The sequence below is a fragment of the Rhinolophus ferrumequinum genome, chromosome 17, assembly GCF_004115265.2.
Source record: "Rhinolophus ferrumequinum isolate MPI-CBG mRhiFer1 chromosome 17, mRhiFer1_v1.p, whole genome shotgun sequence".
Lineage (NCBI taxonomy): Eukaryota > Metazoa > Chordata > Mammalia > Chiroptera > Rhinolophidae > Rhinolophus > Rhinolophus ferrumequinum.
The window spans coordinates 37,248,772-37,257,572 of NC_046300.1; the positions used below are offsets into that span (position 1 = coordinate 37,248,772).

Sequence of the window (8,801 nt, forward strand, 5' to 3'; positions counted from 1 at the left end):
AAAAACAGCTGAGTTATCAGATGTAAATAAGAGGCAATAGCTTACATTTCCGATCCTCTATTTCTTTTTTGTAATATAACCTTCCGAATCTGACGATAGAATGTGGTTTGAGTTCCTATCAGACCCTTGGATGATTTAATCAGACTCTCCTTCTAGCCAATAGCCCAAAGATGATCTATTTCTCAACTCATCCCCCAGAACAATTCTGAAAGGAAAACAAGAGGGTGAATCCAATGACATCATTTTCTCCTATTAGATTGTTGCCGCTCCCCTGCCCCAACTTGGCTACTAATAAACACTGATTGAAGAAGAGGTGAGAGGGGCAAGATATCTGTAATGTTTCCAGCTCATTATCTGACACCACTGCTCATTTTCTTACACCACTGTGATTTTAAACGTTACTTGGACCAAAGTGATTTCAGTCTGAGGAAACCAAGCCTTTCTGTTTCTTTTGGCATCTGCTAATTCCTCTCCCAGGAGTTTCCTGAGCTCTCCACCACAGGTCCTCTTTCTGTCACAGGCCAGAAAGTGTCCCGAGAGGAATGAGAAGAGGATTTTTTTTCCCTTTTCGTAATCTAAATATATTTGGTATACTATAGTTAGAATAAATAATGTATCAGTAAAATGATGCACTGTCCGAATTAGCCTCACTCCTACACATGGATAGAAGAAAATGAAAAAAATAATTGCTTTGATGTCTATATTGTACTTCATAAAAATCACACTTACGTCCAAATTTCATAAAATGCTCACTGATCCTAACTTCCTTTGAGTTCTCCATGACTTTGATTATACTGATAGAGTCATTGTAACCCATGAAAAAACCAGATAATGGAATATAGGAAATGAGTTGAAACTAGTTCTTTCAAAAAATAAAAAGTGATGAGCCTGAATTTAATGTTACATTGCCAAGTGCCACATAACCACACTTGCATGGTTATAGGCCATTGTCAGTTTACAGTAGACCTACTTGGCACTGTGGTCAGCTTTATTACTCTGAGAGCTGTTCTCTTCAATAAATTCATCTAGAGTGGTTGGACCATTGAATGTTCAAGCACTGAAAGCTCTTTGCAGCCACACACCTTCCCTGTGTTTATGTCACTGCTACAGAAAGCCTAAACTCCTTCCAAGCCACCTGAATTCCATCCCAGCACCAGAGCTAGAATAGGCCCCCTGGGAAACTAAGGTCAGGGCAGTGTCTCTAAACTACCGATTCAGGGAGCAGCATTGTAAGGGGGAATTTGACCATTGGGTTATTATCTAAGGAAAAAAGTCCTCACACCAATAGTGCATTCGATCCTCCAAGGAGGATATCCATCCTCCAAGGAGATGGGTAATATTCATTGGGGTCTTTAGGCTGGACAGACTGTGTCTGGGGAAAGATCATGGCCCATTAAACATACTTGGTGAAGTATGTTCACCAAGAGCCAAAACAGAACCTTCTCACTGAGACAGCAATTGGTTTTAGGCCAAGTCAAAGAGAGTACTCACGGAACTCATTGTCTGAAATGGGATAAAAGATGAATAACTAAAGAAAGCAAAACTGGGGTAGAGGGGAAGAAGCTGAGCAATCTAGGGCATGGGGATTGTTAAGGAGTCACAGGATTTGAATTGAAGGCCATGGGGCACAATGATCTCTCCTTCCTGTCACCAAAATGTCACTGGTCGGGTCTGAGATACTGAGGTGTGGCCCAGCTACGTTTTTAATTAGAACATTCTCTATCCAACACTTAATTGTTTGAAAGTCTCCATGTAGTTAGATTGTGCTTTGTAATTTTTTTGTTGCTCTCTTTTATTGTATATGCATTGAATATTGACTTGCATATTTTGTTACTTAAATATTAAAAACACTATTATCTCATATTTGAACAGCTTCCACTCTTTTTTCCTAAGCTTCAAGAAATGGAGGTGGGAGTCTCAGCATCTCAAAGCTGAATGCATCTTCCTGGAGTGTTTCTGCTGGCAGAATCTGTGCTTGCTCAGCGGCAGCATGGCTGCCTGGAGGCCAGCTAGGTCTGATCTAGCCTGGTTAGTAGTATTTGCAAATTAGGAAGCCTAAATAAGAAGAGATTCCCAGAGCAGCCAGGCATACAGTATGGGATCCAAGGACCAAGTTTAGCCTGTCTGATCCTGAGTGCACCAGCCTGAAGTGTCTAATGTCATTGGCCTGCCCATGAGCCAGTAAAACTGGAGAGCCAGTGCCTATCCTTTTGAGGACGTCAAAGTCTGGGTTCACCAGCTCAGCTAGCTGTACTCACTGAACCTCCATCAGGTTGTGGAAAAACCATGTACTACGTATAGAGAACAGCCCAACCTCAAATCTAGGCCACATCACTTTCCAGCTCTGTCAACTTAAGCAAAGCACTTAACCTTTCTGAGTCTCAGTTTCCTTATCTAGAAAATGGGGATAATAAGGATAATGGAATAATGCAAGTAAAGGGCCTAGTTAAGTGACAAACACCCAAGTTACACAACGTTTTAGACAAATAGGACCATTGGCTTATGTAACTAGGATATGTGAAGCCAGGGTTGGCTTCAGGCATAGCTGGATTGAGGGATATCCTCAAGACTCTACCCTTTTCTGCTTTCAGTTCTGCTTCAGTTCTGCTTTCCTCTCTGTTGATTTGCTTCTGAGGCAGGTTGTCCCCTCAGAATGGCTGCTCTTATTTCTAGGCATATGCCATCTTTCAGCTAGGGAAGCTTGCCCAAAAGAGGTATGTCTTTCCTGATATTTTTAGGACCAAAAAAAAAAAAATCCTGATACAACTCACTGGAACATTTGAGTCATGTATCCATCCATAAACCTCTTCCTATAGCCAGAGCAGTGGTATTTAGCTTGACAAAGCCTGGGTCCCTCAGTCAAAACATGGAGATTTGTTGTATGCCACAAAGACTGTATTCTAAGGACCCAAGTCCTTAGAAATCAGGCAAACTCATTGCTTTGCCTAATTTTTCACAGTTTTGGTTGAACTTGAACTCCAAGGAAAGCTTCAGAGGCACTACCTCTGAAACTCTGACTGGTTACCAAATAGCATATAGTTCAGAGAGGGAGAAACTGAGAAATTACCCTGGTTCTCACAGAAAACTGATAATTAAAACCTAAAAATGGTGAAAACTTGACATTCAATTTTAAACACGTGGGAGTAAAAAAGTGTCCTCAGCTATATAATTATGAGCTATTCAAATTTAGATTTCCTAAGATTAGAAGCATTTTGAAAACTCCTGTGCAAAGACAGAAATGAAGGAATCAAGTCATAATGTACATGCTCAAAATATGACTCACCATCATAAAATAATCTATAAAAATCTCCGGGTAATTGTGAGGAGCTGGCTACTGAGTGTTTTGCTGTCATCCATCCTGGAGGTCCAAAAGAAAAAAGTTTAATCAATGCCTCTGAAAGATGCCCAATATTTTTACCATTTTCTTGGGTAGGTTAATATTCAGCCCTGTCCTGCATTCACAGGACATTACACAGGGTCAACCGCTGCTATGGCCACATTTTTTGCCAAAGTGCAGAGCTGATGCATTCCGCTGGAGAGAGCACTGCACTTGGAATCAGAAACCTGAACTTTGGTCCCAACTCCACTGCCAACCAGTTATGTTACCTTGAAGGATCAATGACAATAATTCACCAACATGTTTTCATGATTTTGTTTCTTTGTTGAGTCCTTGTGATTACCAGTGCAGCATTTAGTGCTTTATACTTTATCTCTGATCCTCCAACAATCCTGATCTCCAAGCTGTGACCAGTCTAAGTGGCCCGAAGCTCTAAGGCTTTTGCCCAAAACCACACACATACAAACGCACACTCACAGATACTCACACACACTCAAACACCCAGTTATAACTCTGGGTCCTCAGCAGGGACCATGACTTTTTTGATTTTTCAATTCTCAAGTATTTGTAGATAACTCGGAAATACTTTTGAACTGTTCCACTCCTCCAGCTGATTTTTCATACCTCTCAGTCCACAACTAGAAAGGAAAGGGATTATTCTCTTCACAATAGCCCAAATTAAGGTGGAATGAGCATAAGAAATATTAAGAATTGAGGATAAACAGAGTTCCTTTTGGTTTAATATTAACTGCAAGAAAGAATATCGTGGAGACAAAATGTCACTAAAATGCTTCAAATGTATTCAAATGTCATTCTGAAGTAAAAGAATTTACTTTAGAAACCAAAAAGGCATCTAACAGTGATGGGTTTTAGTGTGCATTCCATCACAATACTCAGTACTAAAGGCAGCTACTACCTAATGACCAACTAAGATGAAATTTCTTAGCTACCCCTGCTATAGCGGGCTGATAAAAGAAATTAGAGATTTGTTTCTCGGAGCATTTTCCAGGGAGAGGTAGATCCTGCTTGTTGACAAGGAAAATACAAGTCCCTTCCATAGAAAACATAATATTTTGTCCTATCTTTTAACTAGATATTGGGAAGAATTTAAAGATAATGTTATATCTAATAGTTTAAAAGTCTAAAAATATCTGTCCTTTATTCCAATTATTTTCCCTAAGGAAATAATCATAAATATTTATGCCCAAAGATATATACCAATTGTTTAGAATAGTGAAACTGACTCAACCTAAAATCCAACTAGAGGAAGACTTGTAGCCATGAAATTATTAAGATTTTTTTTGAATATTAATTATTTTACATAGTGCATTGAAAAATGCCCTGGAAAGAAATATATTCTAAAATATTTTTAAAGTCGTTGCTTCTGATTGGGGATATAATGATACTTTTTGTTTTTTATACTTATCAGTACTTTCCAAATTTTCTCCAATATCTTCACTTTACATTGAGGAAAAAAAAGTTAAACTGAAAACTAATGGAGGGGCGGCCAGATGGCTCAGTTGGTCAGAGTGTGAGCTCTGAACAACAGGGTTGCCGGTTCGATTCCCACATGGGCCAGTGAACTGTGCCCTCCACAACTAGATTGAAGACAACGTGCTACCGCTGAGCTGCTGGAGGGACGGCCGGATGGCTCAGTCGGTTAGAGCGAGGGCTCTTGACAACAAGCTTGCCGGTTCAATTCCCACATGGGATGGTGGGCTGCGCTCCCTGTAACTTAAGATTGAAAACAGTATCTGGACTTGGAGCTGAGCTGCGCCCTCCACAACAGGACTGAAGGACAACAACTTGAGCTGATGGGCCCTGGAGAAACACACTGTTCCCCAATATTCCCCAAAAAACTTATTTAAAAAAATAAAAATAAGAAAGTAAAAAAAAAAAAAAGAAACTAAAAACTAATGGAGAATCAAAAAATAGAAAATAACATCCGACATGGCACAATGTGAATAGGCTTAACACTACTTAACTGTACCCTTAAAAATGGTTAATATAGTAACTTTTATGTTATGTGTCTTTTACCACAATTAAAAAATAACAACAGCCAGACAGAACATCCACAAGGGCAGGTGCAGCCTGTTACCTGGAGACCTGACCATCTGAGGCAGCTTGGAAGGAGGAATCTGATAAGTCCTGGCTGAGTCGAGCTCTCTGTTTATTCTGAACCTTAAAATAAAAGAGTCACGAGCCTAGAAACTGACCTCATACTGTGTTGTTTGCGTTTTTCTTCCCTTTGGAGACTTTTTGGCCTTCATTTCTCCATTTGATCACCTCTACTCACCTATGAAGATAGGAGAACAGAGGCCCACACCCCCATTGTGGAGAAGGACCAGAGAAGGGTCAGGACATGCTCAGGGCCCTGCTCAGACATGACAGGGGGAGCCAGGACAAGGATTGGAACCCACACGCAGCTTTCACTTCTTACTTCCTCCCCAAGGCCACACAGATCTCTTCTCTTCACTCTTAGTCCATTGGCCTCCCCAGTTCCCAGCTCCTTTATCTGGACAGAAGGGCCAACCCAAAAGAGCAAGGACAGGCTTTCTGCAGGTGAGTGGCCTAATGTCAGCAGGCATCCTGGGCCTCTACTCCAGTCCTCGTTTCGGGAAAGGCCCAGAACAGGCCCTCAGCTCCCAAACATTCAATACCTGGAACACGACAGACCTGCATCTGGTAAATAAGAGGATTAGTAGGAGCTACGTGTCTTGTATCCAAAGAGGAAGACTGTAGGAGTTTAAGTCAGTTTCTCAGGGTTTCTAAAAGATAATCTCAATCTGAGTTAGTGTGTTACCCTTAGACTCCACTCAGAGATGTTAGGAATCAGGCAAAGTTCAGTAGATTTTTTTCAATTGGACAAAGCAAAGTTTTAGAAAATTAGGTTTAACATAAAAATGAAAAAAAATAATAATAACCTCCCCATTCCTGAACAAACCTTAGAAATTAAGAGAAAAGCATTGATGGCAGAAGTAAATGATGGGGAAAGATCACTTTGAGCTTTAAAGAAATCAGATAATTATTAATATTAATAGTACTATCATTATCATCTATTGAGATCTAGATCTCAGACATCTTCAGTTGTACAATAGCTCTAATTCTCAAAATAACGCATGAGACAGGTATTATTAATAGTATCCCCATTTCACAGATGAAGAAACGAAAGTTCAGCGAGGTCTTGCCCAAGTAAGGTGATCTTACCCAAGTAAGCCGTCTTGGTTTATCTAGAACTGCCCTGGGTTTAGCACTGAAAGTCCTGCGTTCCAGGAAACGCCTCAGCCCCCAGCAACCTAGGACATCTGGTCACCCTAATGCCAAGACTGCATAGCTACTAGTAGAAACGCATGGATTCCATCCAGGGTCTCTCTGGCTCCACACCTCACTCTCTTTCCACCATGCCAGAGTGAACCCCATTAAACAGACAAAATACATACATAGGAAGAAAGGAAGGAAGGAAAGAAGGAAGGAAGGAAGGAAGGAAGGAAAGAAGGAAGGAAGAAAGGAAGGAAGGAAGGAAGGAAGGAAGGAAGGAAGGAAAGAAGGGAGGAAGGGAGGGAGGAAGGGAGGGAGGAAGGAAGGAAGGAAGAAAGGAGGGTATAAATCTACTTTAAACAAGAAAAGCATTTGCCTATGAAGCCAAAAAGCATAAACTGAAAACAACATAGTACTGTAAAATTTCAATCTTAATTCTCAAGTTTAAAAAATGTCCAAAAAAAAAAAAAGCAAATCTATTATAAATGGTAGACAGACAGATGGCAGGGATGGAGGAGGACATCAGGCTAGCTTATCCATTTGAGCTCATATATGCAGCCTCAGGGAAGCTCTCAGTGTGCTGTGCTATGTGTGCAGTTTTGAATGCTTCCAGGCTAAAGAGGACTGTGTGTGATGCAGGGAAAGGTCCAGGACCCCCAAAGTGCACTGTCTGCAAGTGAAATCACTGACCCCTCCAGTGGTGGCAGTCAAAAGCCACCCAAAGTTTGAGCTGAGGCTCATTTTACCTCAGTACTAATCTTTGGTTGGAGCTCCCTAACACTTTCTGGGATCTGAATCAGTTTCCACTATCATTGAGAGTTTTCCCATTCCTTTCTTGTCTCAAGTGGAGCTGGACATAACCTGCTCAACTCTGGTCTCTGGTTGTTGACCAGTCCTGGTTTCCCTGTTATCAAAGCTGCCGCCCTTAGCCCTTGTTGACTATAGAAAGCTTATTTATTTTGTTCAACAAGCCAACTTGAATTTCCCCAAAGAATTTTTTGATAGATAAAACATCAAACATATTAAGCATGTGGAACTTTGCCACCCATACTTGTTGCTCCAAGGAGGATAGTTGCCATGGCAATCGCTCTGTAAGGAGGATGGAGTCAGGCTGAAGGGTGAATAAAATACCATAATGGAGCCCAGGCCACCCAACCAGCCAGCCCCTTATGATACTGGGAGTGTTTGCCCAAGTCTTGGAAGTTAAGTCATAATTAAGAGAGTGAGAGAAACAAAAATGTCCCACTGCAAATAAACATGTTGAGGGGTGGGGGTCGGGGTTAGAATGTGGGTGGAGATGTTTTGAAAGTCAAGAGTGAGTGTATGGGACTGTTTCTTCTCCTGAGGGCTGGCAGAATCCTCCCACCAATGCTTTTGTGTAGACAGACCAGTCCCAACCATCTGCAAAGAGGCATAACCAATAGAACAGAGAGAACTCAATGAAGGGTTCACCAAAGAGTGACCCTGCCGCCTTTTTGGCAACATACTCCAAGATACTCTGCTATACTCCAACACAACTACCTGGTTCATTCTCTGTGACCCAGTAGTCCCCATTCCTGGAAATCTGCCCAAATAAAATCATCCTGACTCTAAAAAAAAAAAAAAAAACTGTGGTTCCACGGGAACCATTAGAAGAAGGGTGGTATACAGGAAATGTGAAAAGTACCTTGGTACTGTTATCATTCCAGATACGTCTCCCCATGTGCAAGGAATTCCACAGAAAGTGGTGGAAAACGCTGAACAAAAATAAAGCTTTGAGTTCTAAAAGGGCAAAATTTGATCCACATGGAAATTCTCCACTTGCAGAATTTGTAAAAGTTCTTGCACCAGCCAGGTTCTCATTACTGCAGCGTTGTGCAATGTGTGGGAAAAGGTTTTAGATACCAAAAACTACCAGCAAATGTCTGTCTAGATGTATTGATGAAGTTTCTGGTTTCCTATATGATTTTACTTTCTGCTTTGACTTTTCAAGAGATAACATAAATGTTCAAGTTACAAAAGAACATGTTTTAAGACAAATAATTAAGTTTAAACCAGGTAAGTTGATCAGTATTCATTCTTCTGCTCTCATGAAGTTCTGAACAGCACAATGTAACTAGTTTCCTTCCTGAAATTATTTTCTTTAAAAACATTTTATAGAATTGGAATAGTGGCAAATTTGAGAGGAAAAAATTTTCCTTCTCTGACTTATTTCACTGAGCATAAT

General features: G+C 40.7%; 1 pseudogene; it reads left to right on the forward strand.

The window, feature by feature from the left end:
• The first annotated feature begins 5,911 nt into the window (after positions 1-5,911).
• LOC117036695 (cysteine-rich PDZ-binding protein-like) lies at positions 5,912-8,507 on the forward strand (annotated as a pseudogene).
• Positions 8,508-8,801: the final 294 nt, after the last annotated feature.